General features: G+C 42.3%; 1 protein-coding gene across 2 annotated transcripts in view; it reads right to left on the bottom strand.

Moving 5' to 3' along the window:
- The window catches only part of usp54b (ubiquitin specific peptidase 54b), a 68,038-nt gene extending 59,333 nt beyond the window's left edge, over positions 1-8,705 (bottom strand). For both annotated transcript variants that reach the window (XR_002595530.2, XM_022189861.2), the window contains exon 1: positions 8,441-8,705. The gene's annotated coding sequence lies outside the window, so the exon portion shown is untranslated. The remainder of the gene's footprint in view (positions 1-8,440) is intronic.
- Between the last annotated feature and the right edge of the window lie 3,850 nt (positions 8,706-12,555).

The raw sequence follows: 12,555 nt of genomic DNA, 5'->3' as shown, positions 1-12,555 counted from the left end.
GCTTCAAGAAGTGCCTCTTCACTTGTTGCCTTTTATAACCCACCACTAGACCACTGCAATTCTGACCAAATAATCAAGTGGTTTTAATGCTCTGGTAGTCTGACTCATCAGATTTAGACTTGATCCAAATCCTCAGCAAAATTTAAAAAAAATTTGTATGATAGGCTGCTGCATGGAGGTTTTTGTTGTTATTGTATAAGTCTGCCAGTGCCACCCAACTTGTGTTTATTCCTGGAAACAATAACAACAAAAACCTCCGCACAGCAACCTATCACACCGACACTTTCATCTTTTGGGAAACTCATCTTTGTTGGCCAGTATCACTGAAATCCACACGAGGTTTGCTGAGGATTTGGATCAGGTAGCAAGGCAGTCCTGCTATTTTTATTTATCTCATTTTTTACTGTGAATTAGCCATTTTAATCACAGTTCCTATCTGACAATATGGAAATGTTCCACCAAAACCTTTATTGTTCCGCCCAATTGATTGGTTTAAAGAAATACAAAGAGTTTTTTTCTCAAATGTAGCAGAACGACAGTAAAGTGCAGTCAGACCATTCTGCAATGTAGAATGGTCTGACTAAGCAAGACTAGTCTGTCTGTAATACTATCTATGGGACTAGTGGATTCAACCTAATTTACAGTTTGTTGAACTTAGTTAAAATAGTTAATTTAGCTCAAGTATTTTACACTTTCACATGACTGAATCAATTAATCAACCAAAGTGCAGTTAATTTGCAGAATTAATTTGCAGAATAGGCTGACTAAGTGATGCTAATGTTGTCCATCCATGTTAAAAAAAATAAACAATGAGATTCCGGCACTGATAGGATATGAAACTCATGAGAGACATTGTTGTTTTTGGTCTTATCAAAGCAACATTTCCAATCTTATGCTGAAATACACTTACAAAACTCTATTACTGATTACATAGATAGTACTGAATTTACCAGAATTTCTCTTTTCTGGTCACTCGTTGAGTTAGAACAAGTGTGTAACGGTTTCAGCAAATCTTTGGAATAACCACATAGAAAATGTATACAGCATAAGATGTAAAATGATGTTGGAAAATGTTCAATTTGCTTCTAAATTTACTTGAGAAAACATATTCGGCTTCAGAAGAGTTACAGATACAGTAGAGTGGAACTTTAAAGGGATGGTTTTGTTTCGAAAATGGTCTTTTTCAGTTTGTATGTGAATGAATGAGTGCATCAGTGTGGCAGCAGATGATTACTTGTGGATCGATAGAAGCCAGCGAGGGCACAGCTGGGAGCATTGAGGACAGACAGCTGTTTTTATGGTTCCACGCTGTCAGTCCTGCTTTTAGAACTATTACTGCCACTGGTGTTTTAACCCTACAACATGTCCTGTAAATATCCTGTTGTGCTACCATCCCATTGTTGATGTTGCTCTTCCCTCAAACCTGCCTTTCCTTTGCTTCACTTTCTCAGTTTTTTTCCTTTTTGTCCTGTTTACAATCCTACCGTTTCATCATAAAAATCCCGCTTTCCTCTTCTCTCGTCTTTTCTCGTTCTTTCTCTCGTTCTCCTTCCAATTTCCCAACTTTTCCTGAGCTCATCAAGTGGCATGCAGGAGATTTGCAGGAGTTTATCTAAGGACAGAATCTGAAGGATGGCTCGATGCCTGCCTGATCCCCGATGCACTGTGATGCCACGTCTCTGATCCACATCGCTGCAATTAATGTTAACATCCTGAGAAAAACATCCCTGCACATCCCTCTGTCATTCTGCCACTCCATCAAATCAACACATGACACTTGGATGAAGCGTTTCCGTCGTTTTTCTCTCCTAATCTAAGCTGAATCCCTTATTGTTGCCGGATGTTTACACTTTTTCTTCAACTCTAACGTTTCTTTCCATCTGTGCTCTGGACAGAACTTAATAATGGTCCTTTTATTTGAGAGTGGTTACAGTGTGGGGCAATTTCATTGTGGTTTGAACTGGAATTCTTGGGTTTCCTTCCAAATATGTATCAACTTGGAAAAGCTGAACAGAAACAAGTTTCCTCTATTTTATACTCAAATAAATTGGCTTTTTTTTCAAATCAAGAACCATTGTTTGTTATTATTATTATTGAATAGGTCAGAATGGGAATGCTGGGCCACACATATTTGTCCAAAATAGTGGATTCCAAACTTTTACAATCCTTTTCTGTAAGTGATGCTGCTTCTAACTTCATTATCCAAGGTGGCATATGTCTATGAGTTACGAGTCTGCAGACTGATGTTTTCAGTTTGTTCACGCTTTATAAAGATTTAAAAGACCTGTAAAAGTAAAACTCTTCAGCATTTCACAATGAAAAGGCAATTAGTTAAGGCCAAGAAAACATTGCATGTTCCCATTTAGTTTTTCTTGATTTATTGAGCAACTTCTCGGGTGAAGAAATGCTATACTGTTCAAAACTGAACCATGGTAAATTGTGCTCCATCTCATTTCTAAAACCCTGGGCATTAATATAGCGCTATTACAGCCATTCTTCTGGTTTCAGGCTTTCCACATTTTGGAACCTGGCTGCAGGGATTTGCTCCCATTCAGCTACAAGAGCATTTAGAGAGGTCGGCAACTGTTGGCCGACGAAGCCTGGATCGCAGCCATCTCAAAGGATGGGGCTGAGGTCGGGCTTGTGCAGCCTGGTTTGGTTCCTCCACACCAAACTAGGAAAACTAGACCTTACTTTGTGAATAGGGTATTATCATGCTAAAGCAGGAAAGTGCTTATTCCAAACTGTTGTCACAACGTTGCAGGGATACTGTCTAAATAGCGAAATACTTGTTGGTTGTTAACGATCAAATATGGTCCATTGGTGAGCTGTGACCGAATTCAGCCCAGTTTTACAAAAAATACTGGTCCACAGCACAAAATGTATTATTTTCACAATAAAAGCTGTAAAATTGTGAGATGAGTACATTTTTCAGATGTTATTCTTCATCATAGCAATGTAGAAAATAACTTGAGCTTTGCGTTTAGCATTATCATGGATCTACTTTCATCAGAACTAGTCCTGGGCAATAAAACCATCGCAATAGGTGCCAGCAGTAGACAATTCATTGACAGCAATTGGAAAATTGTTCGACAAACTGGTAGTTTTGTAGCCATGACAGCACATACCAAAAGGTTCAGGTGATTGATTGCTTCCTCCCTGGTTCATTCACCGTCTGTCAGTCTCCCTGTTGGGCAGTGCAGGTCTCTCGAGGCGCACTAGTCTGCAGCCCTCTAGGTTTCTTGGCACGGGGGGGCGGCATGGCTCAGTGGGTAGAGTGGCCGTCTTGTAACTGGAAGGTTGCTGGTTCGATCCCCTGGCCCGTCGAGCTCATGTCGAGGTGTCCCTGAGCATGACACCTAACCACTAATTGCTCCTGATGGGTTGTGGTTAGCACCTTGCATGGCAGCTTCCACCATCAGTGTGTGAATGTGAATGTGTGTGTGAATGGGTAAATGTGACATATCATCATGTAAAGCGCTTTGGATAAAAGCACTATATAAATACAACCATTTACTGTCGATTGGACCCACAGACCTGGTGCAGGCTGTAGATGATGGGAACCATTGGTTGCCTTAGTAAGATGAGCTTTGAGGTCTTAACTCACCTACAAAACCCTGTGTCTACCACCATCATGTAAGTGACATACTCCAGGCAGCCTGCACCAGAAACTGATGGACTTGATCTAAGGGTGCACACGGAGGTCAGTGCAGGTTACTGGACCAGAGGTATTCAGTCCATTCCAGCAACTCAGAGCCTTAACTTCTGCTATGCACCTCTGGGTTTTACTTTATTTGTTACTTAATGTGCTTCCAGGTAAGATTGCTCCTTTATTTTGTGTAAATTTAATTGGTGTGTTTCATTCTTGTGTTAACTTTGAAATTTACTTGCATCACTTAATGAATGGCTAAATTAAAATGATCGATAATCATAAACATCAGCTCAAATTAGACATTTTGCTGTGTTAATTTTTCAGCTATACCACTCATCCCTAACTGAAACCATGATTACGTAACAGAGTAGTTTGGCAGCATAAACAAAAGCTAAAAGCGACTGAACACATCACAAAGCAAATGTCCAGCACAAGAACGGAAGCCAAGCCTCCTGGGTGAGAGTCCTGTGCTTTAATGGCACTGCCACCTACGTTTTTCCGGACTTTGTGGCTCTTTTGATGGGTAACACAAAAGAAATTTGTGAGTCACTCGATGTGAAACTTGCAGGTCTCATGCTGCGGAAACAGAGCCATAACACATGGATCGACGTAGATGCTGTACATTTTGACGTTAGACTGCTCCCAAAGGTGGAGTTGTCGAGTTTTGAAGCAACAAAATTGGAAGCCAGTCAAAATACTTAGATAATGCTTGGAAATCTGTCCGCCTGCAATTCCATGAGAACTGGAAAAGCTCCATCTGCAGAGGAAGATTGAGTGATATGTCTGAAAACTCCAGAACAATCAGCTACTAAATGGACCTTATGGTGAGACTGTTCTGCCAGCTGCTGTATCTACAGACAAGAATGAACTTTCAAGCTTCTGCTGTTTCATTTAAAATATCCCTTAATCATCACCAAGGTGCCAAGTCCGAGGTACAAAAAAAAAAAAAAACATCTACGCTTCCTTCTGGCTTCGTAGAGTTTGTCTAACCTCTAACCAGTGGCCTCACCAAAAAGGTCACACGCTGTGTTGTTTTCATCCTCATCAACAGCAATTCACAGGATCAGCATCTTGCCCACTTCTCATTAGTCTAATTCACCCATTTGTTTCCCATTTTATGATCCTGTTTATTCCCGCCAGCTGTGAGGAATGCATTCCGCAATTCAAAAACTGACCTCAGCGTTGGATGAAAGTAAAAACCGCTGCTAATGAGACCATTCTGGAATTCTGAATTTACTGTCGCTTTCTCTCTGACGGCCGTGGGTTCAGCGTGGGTTCGGTGACAGTGACGCCAGTGTCAAGCAAACCCAACAAAGAGCTGATACTGTCCCTGATGACAATAGCCTGTCTCTCACGCTGTCTCCCTCCCGCTCACAGAAACATAAAGGCTAGAACTATATTTATATAACCCCCCCCCCCCCCCCCCCCCCCCCGCCCCCCGGTGCAAGAAAAGAAGGCTTGATCTTTCACAAACTGTGCGCCTCTCAGTTTTTCTGTCTCCTTTTGGCTGCACTTTCTTCTCTCCCTCCCATTCACTTCACTCCGTCTCTCACTTTCTTCCACTGACCTCTATTTTCCATTCACTCTCTCCACTCCTTGCCCCATTCATCTCTGTCTCTTTGCTTTCCGAAAAAACTTCACATGCATGTGCTCACATACGCACAGTGGTTTCCCTGTAACTGGGTTATGTGTAACTTCAAATAGCCCTGGCTGACAATAGGGAGAGCCCAGAGTTCATCCTCCCCTCTGTGCGACTCTTCCTCCCCCTCTTTTCCATTTACAATCTATGGAGAACGTACATACGTGATGTCTATGCATGTGTGAGAACATACAGTAGCGACACGTGCAGCTGCATGTGTGAGCTGACCGGGATCACTTCTCTCTTTTTTTCCCTTTTTTTGGGGGGGAAGCTTCAAGGTCATTTCCCCGCTCGCACTCTGTAACATTAAAGTATACTACATGTGAGAGGATGCGCGTAACGGCGTGCACGGTCACAAGCACGCTCACAAACACGCTCACGTGCACGCCCTAACCTAGATGCAACCCATTATAACCGTGGCACATGTGCACAGCCGATCCTATTAGTGGAAAATATAAAGAGGGGCGAATATTTGCTTAATATTTAGGCTATTACATAACCACCCTTATTTACCATGCATGCTGGGAATCATGTGAGGTTTCCACAGTTTAGGTCAGAGTAGAGAGTGAGAGGAGAGGAGGAGGAGGAGAAACAGGGTTTTGGGGTGATGAAGGAAAGGAAAGGAAAGGAAAGGAAAGGAAAGGAAAGGAAAGGAAAGGAAAGGAAAGGAAAGGAAAGGAAAGGAAAGAGAGAAGGGGGAGAGAAGGGAAAGGGGGTGGGGAAAGACATAACAGAAAAGAAAATGAAATGGGAAAGAGGAAAGAATGACAGGGGACAAAAGAAAATGAAAGAAAAGTAAAGGAAACAAAAGGACACGGAAAGGAAAGGAAAGGAAAGGAAAGGAAAGGAAAGGAAAGGAAAGGAAAGAAAAGGAAAAGAAAAGAAAGGACAGGACACAAAAGGAAAGAAAGAGAAATAACAATAGGAAAGGAAAGGACAGGAAAGGACAGGACAGGAAAGGAAAGGAAAGGAATAAGAGAAGGGGGAGAGAAGGGAAAGGGGGTGGGGAAAGACATAACAGAAAAGAAAATGAAATGGGAAAGAGGAAAGAATGAGAGGGGACAAAAGGAAAGGAAACAAAAGGACAAGAAAAGGAAAGGAAAGGACACAAAAGGACAGGAAAATAAAGGAAAGAAAAGGAAAAGAAAAGAAAGGACAGAACAGAAAAGGAAAGGAAAGGAAAGGAAAGGAAAGGATGATCAGAGGGAGGTAAGGATTAGAAAAGGGGAAAAACAGGAGAAGGATAGTAGGAGATCAGGAAAGAGTGAAGGAAAGTAGGGAAACAAAAGATGAGAAAGTCAAGGAAGAGGCAAAGAGATTAGTGGGAGAAAAAAAAGAGGGGCAGGGAATTTGGAAGGAGGAAGAAACAAAGAGCACAGAGGAGGGAAGTAAAGGGGTAAGAGGATGAGAGGAACAATAAGTGGGATATTAGACTGAATAAACAACCACATGTCAAAGAGGATCGGTTACGGGGGAAAAGCGAGGAAGAAGGAGCACTCCGACGGATGGTAAAGGTCACAGGAGGCGTGCAGCGTGAGCAGGCCTTTTCTTCCCTCTCCTCCGTCTTCATCCTCCGTTTAATCTGCTCCTCCTTATACCTCAGCCCTCCCATAATCCCGCACATGTGGACCCAACAGCAGCCACTGAGGCAGAAGCACTTCCACCCAAATGTCAACAGTATGTAAAAGCCCGGAGGGGGAGGGGGGGGGGGGGGGGACACGAGCAGGGATCACACATGTAGAGAGGAACACTGGGAGGATTTCAGCCCAATTAGTGAATGGAATAGACAAAAAATGTTTCGCCACATGACCGCTTGGATTCTGAAGATTCCAGTAGAAACAACGCCCAAGAAAAAGCCACCTAAAAGCAGACGCCAAGACCAAAAGTTAAACCCTGAGATCTTTATCCTCGGCTCTGAGGATGTTCACGTCACGTGTCAAGTTGCCATCATAGCGTCACGCGACATCCCATAAATCGCACTGATTGGTTTGAGTATTTAAATAATGCTCTGAGAAGACCTTTCTGGCAGGGGCTCCACTGAGGCTGAGGGAAAACTTAGCAAAGTTATCTTCCTCTACATTCCTGTTTCTTGTAAATACAAAAGCGCGGCCCTTGTTAAAGCCACAGTAGGAGGTCACAAACATGTAAAAATCATCATATATAGGAACATTTCATGCCAAATAATGAGCAAAAGCTGCTGTTTTTTTTAACTCAAACAGGCTCAGACATCCATACACGTGCTTTTATTAACCTTAGAGGGCTACAAGTGCTGCCTTCAAAGTGTTTCATCTCTAAAAGAAAGTAAAATTGATGAGAACTTAAATGTCAAGGAGACATTTCAGCTCAGGTGAAGGTGTGCACCGCAGCCACCTTTTCATCATCCCATGTGGAGATAAAACTCAGCCAGGTTAATTAAGGGGTTAAGGGTTAAAGGTTGGGTCCACAAGTCCATGCAAGGTCCCAACAAACTGCATTTTTGTATTCCTGCTTAATGATGTCGACTGTGGGAGAAATGGAGATGGGGGGGGGGGGGATGGATGGGCAGCGTTCACGTGTTTGTGCGCAGCAGAAGGCTGTGTCACCGTCTCTATAATGTGACTGTGCTGTAGGCTGCCGGTGATGCGGGCCAAAGTCATCAATCACGCGGATCGAAACCGCAACATTAAATCACTGGAGGCCCCCCGGGAGCGATGACAGCCGAGCGTGAATCCGCCGCGGTAAAAAGGCTGCGGTCTCTCGGTTCCATCCATCAACAAGTCCGCACAGTCCACCAAACACCGGCGAGGAGGGGGTGAAAAAGGGGGAAGCATGCACGCAGCACCGGACAAGAAGGAAGCTGTAGTGGCATGCACCTGAACGGATACACCTGTGAGCGTGGAGAAAACGCGCTGCTGCACGTTTAAGTGGATCTAAAGCAGCTGCGTAAAAGGAGAATTAAAGACCAGTTGATGGAATCGTAAAACTGACACAAGAAGCTCCGCTCCTGCCCCTGCTGCTGCTGATGAGAGTCATGATGATGGAGAAGGAAAAAGACAGCCATCCTCTGAGACTGTCACATCTGGAGGGATCACATCTGGCCCCTCTTTAACACGCACACACACACACACACACACACACATGCGTAAAAAACTAAAGACACACACACTTACTCTGTCCGGTGCGGTCACATGCGCGTCCTCACGGTCTCTCCAGCCGCCGCGATGGAGTCCCGTGCACTGCGTAGCGTGCAGGTTTGTTGTTTGTTGTTGTTGTTGTAGTTTTTTGTTTTTGTGTAACTCACCCCAGCCGCTGTCGCCGCCAGTCTCCGTCCGATCGCGTGCCCTACCGTGTGATTTAACGGGGAGAGAGGGCGAGCCGTGGGCGCATCTAGCCCCCACCAGCGCCATCCAGCGCTGCGGTCGCCGCTCTCGCGATATCTTGGCCATCTCCTCCAAGCTCGAGAGTGTGACGTAACGTTATGTTTTTCAACCAGGAGTGGTTTGTTCGGCCCGATGCCGCCGCCTTCTGGGCGACACGGTGTGTAAAAAGCCGGTTTGGTGATGTCATCTCGTAGCTTTTGGCCTTAACCTTTACGCACGAACATCCCTCTCCTTCACTCGTCTTTTTTCTGCGTTCCTCTCAAATGTAACCTGCTGGCAGCGGCGTGCAGAGGACATCTGTTTGGTTTCTGTAAGTGGAGACCTGCCAGCGCCAGTTTACAGCCACTAACAGGGATTATTCACGGAGCAGGTGAGAGGTCGTGGGGACACCGTTTAGTTTGGCAGAGGAGGTGTGCAGGAGAGGGGGAAAAAGTCAGTGAAATGAGGTTTTTCAAGAACATGTGCAATTGTTTAGTGACTTTGAAGGTGAACTTTGTTTACTGGATCGTGACTGGCATCTTGGTCACTGCAGGGCCGGCACAACAATGTTCAAGGGACACAGGCAGAGCTTGGCCCCCCAAACGATTCCCCCCTGAACACAAATACAAACGCAGCATGAAGTATTTTATTAGGCTCTATGAATTCTTTGGGTCATTCCATCTGCAATCATGACTTTTTAAGAGCAATTTATGCCTGGCTACTTCTGATTTGTCAATTTTTGTTATTATCATAAACTAAAGATATCTGGGAATGTTGGACTGATATATAAAAATATTTTCCTGGGATAAAATTTTAAGAAAAATTTCCCGTAGACCCATTTTCAGCATGTTATTTCAGGCATTGAAATATATTACAACTGCAATATCTCAGAAAATATTAAAGATAAAATCCTGACATTTTCACCATTATTTCTCATGAAGTTATTGATTCAGAATCTGCAATATTTTAGTTGTAAAACAAATAGACTGTGGTTATGGGTGAGTGGAAATATGAAAAAAAAAGTAAAGCCACCATAAAGTGTCCCATCTTTGACCACACATTACTAGAAAACATTGATAAGGCACAAGTCAACTATGTCAATGTAATTTTGAAAAATAATATTGCAGATTCTGAAGCAATGGCATGATGAGGGAAAAAAAGGGAAAATCTCAGGCTGTTATCTTTAATACTTCCTGAGATATTGTCGATCAAACGTGGCCTCAAATTTCAATGTGCCAAGAAATGTACTGAAACTGGACATTTTGTTTGGTGTTTTAATGATCCAGAAGGTATGTGATATATCAAGGTAAAACTTCACAGGTGCCATTTTAAGAATCCATCATTTATGATTAAAAAATCCAAACCGACTAGAGACCGTCAAGCAGAAGGACCCGATGACTTGAGACTGGATTCAAATGACCCTCTTTTTAACACATGGCATCTCTACAACAGAACGAATGTCATGAAACTACCAAGTCCGCACATTATTTCAAGAAAGAATAGGCAAATCAAGAGAGTGCAACACATCTGCGATGCATAGAGCTAATTTCAGACGGAACACTTGGCCAGATTTAATCGTTTATTTCAGAATGGCATGCATTTGAGTTTGGTTGGACTCTGGAACAATCTGTGCTAGCATGACGCAGACGGTCCCTTTCATTTGACCGAATACTTTATAAACAAGAACTCAACTTTAACCAACCAGCAAAATCCATTTGTTATTGTTATAGAATGCCATTATGACTCCTGTGTTTGTCTACAGTCCCACAAAATATGACAAACAACCATTCCATTGTTTCTTTACTTCCTAAGCGAATGTGTCTGTGAATGAGCTGAACAAGTGTGCAGCCTGTGGACATGTTGGACAGAGATGTGCTTCTCTTTTCCTGTAAGAGAGGCAGCAGTTGCCGATACTGAGAGCTAAAACCGAGAGTATTACAGTGGTGGTAGATTTTACAGTCTGTGGAGGATTTTGAGCTGAATTATACATTATGGAGACGTGTGAGGTTACATTAACTTGTTAAATGTGTATAATATGGATCTTTTAAAGGAGGAGGATGGGGAAATGATTTGCAGATTTGCAGATCTGTAGAGGCTGGTGTGAGAGCGATTTCGTGAGCATGGAGACGGAATAAACGCTGCTATGGTTATAAAGCAGTTAGTGTGTGGACTCGTGAGTGTTCAAACTACCCCAAAGCTGCTTGTAAAATGGTGTAAAAACTTTTTCTGCAGGCCCCGGTGAAGTTGACACACATTTTTGGGGGACATGATCACGTTTCGCATTTCTCTGGTCATCCGTAGCATCATGCGATTTAAATAAAGCTGCTTTTTAACGTGTCCTTTTATAGTCACGGGTCAAAGGAGTATCTGTGCTGATCACACTATCTGATCATTGTTTTCATGTGTGCACTATCAACTTAATTTAATCCTTTCCATCCATATTTCCAGCCAACCAGAACAATAGAAATGAGCTTTTCAACTTTTCCTCTAAGTCAGATAAGAAAACCATTTGTATGCTGCTTTCATATTTTTGTTCTGTGTAGTTTTTCGCACTTTTGAGCTAAAGAGGCTTTAAAAATGCTGAACAGCAGCACAGACGGCATTTAAAGGAGTAATTAGACATTCTGTGTTTATTCACTTCCTTCCTGAGTCCGACGAGAAGGCTGATATCGCTTTAGTGTTTGCATGGTAAATAAGAAACTACAGCTGGCACTTGGTGAGCTTCCATTTGCAAAAATCCTGGAAACAGGGAAACAGTTTGCCCAAGTCTGGCTCAGAATGGGCCTTTGGGGGGTGACTATGCACTGCAGTAACCACCATCAGTCGGCGTACAGTAAAGTCAGTGAGTCCATGTGGCTGTTATTTCACATAAATCTTTGCATTCTCCTGTTATTTCTGACCAGTTTATAAACAAAACGGTCTATTACGCCTGAGTGAATAATACCCAAATTAGCAAACCTGATTTAAAGAATTGAATTGCTTTGTTTATTCTCAGTCCTTTCATTTATTTTGGCCCTGGTGGTTTTCCATTGGGGCTGACTGAAACCTCTTTGACGGCTGCCAAAAATTCCTTTATGCAGGAAAAACTCTGCCAAAAGTTGGTTCAAAGTGATGAGAAATAGTCCAGAAAATAACCCACTGTAGCGGTGCTGTTTTTACACTTTGGTTTTTGTACAGATTAAACAGTAAATGACAAAATATGTTAATATGAGCTTTGCATGTACCAGGGGGTAGATCTGGTTACCTTTGGTCAGACTTCCAGTTGCTCTCTTTCTGCTTTTTATGTTCAAGTGCTCGAGGTCACTTCATTTTTTAGTATACAAACATGAAAGTGGTATTAATCTTCTCATTCTGTCTTGAGAATAGAGTAAATAAGCAAGTTATTCTTTAAATAACACAATTTTAATGTACTTTTTTGCCTTAAATCGGAAAAAAAACTAGAGACGCATTACGTTACTTGATGGATCACTGTGGAAAACAGAAAAGTCTTCGATAATGTCAAAGTTTCTTCTTGTGTCTGATCAATGTCAGTTTAAATCCCTGAAAGAAAGATAAGTTAACACCGTTCAGTACATTTATTGTTTCATAAAAAGACTTAAATGATTGCAAAAATGAATAGAAGCCCTTTAGATTCATCAATGGTTCTCTTGTAGTTTGCTAAAACTAGACTGTCTAATTGAAAAAGGATTACATATTGAGTGTAATAGTTCATTTTTAACCTTAGAAATAGTCTTCTGACAGAATAATAGAGCTTTGATTGCTCAGTTGGTGTCATTTTTTAATAATTTTATGCATCAAAAACATGATAAGTACGTAGAGTTTTAATTATTTTGTCAAAAAAGTGACACATTTTTCTTAAATTAGACCATCCCTTTCAGTCAGAATCCTCCAGGACTGGCACATGCAGAAAGAGAAGCCATCCAACA

This window comes from Acanthochromis polyacanthus, chromosome 19 (genome assembly GCF_021347895.1).
Source record: "Acanthochromis polyacanthus isolate Apoly-LR-REF ecotype Palm Island chromosome 19, KAUST_Apoly_ChrSc, whole genome shotgun sequence".
Classification (NCBI taxonomy): Eukaryota; Metazoa; Chordata; class Actinopteri; family Pomacentridae; genus Acanthochromis; species Acanthochromis polyacanthus.
The sequence above is the reverse complement of the archived record's forward strand: the minus strand, read 5'-3'. Positions and strand labels throughout refer to the sequence as shown.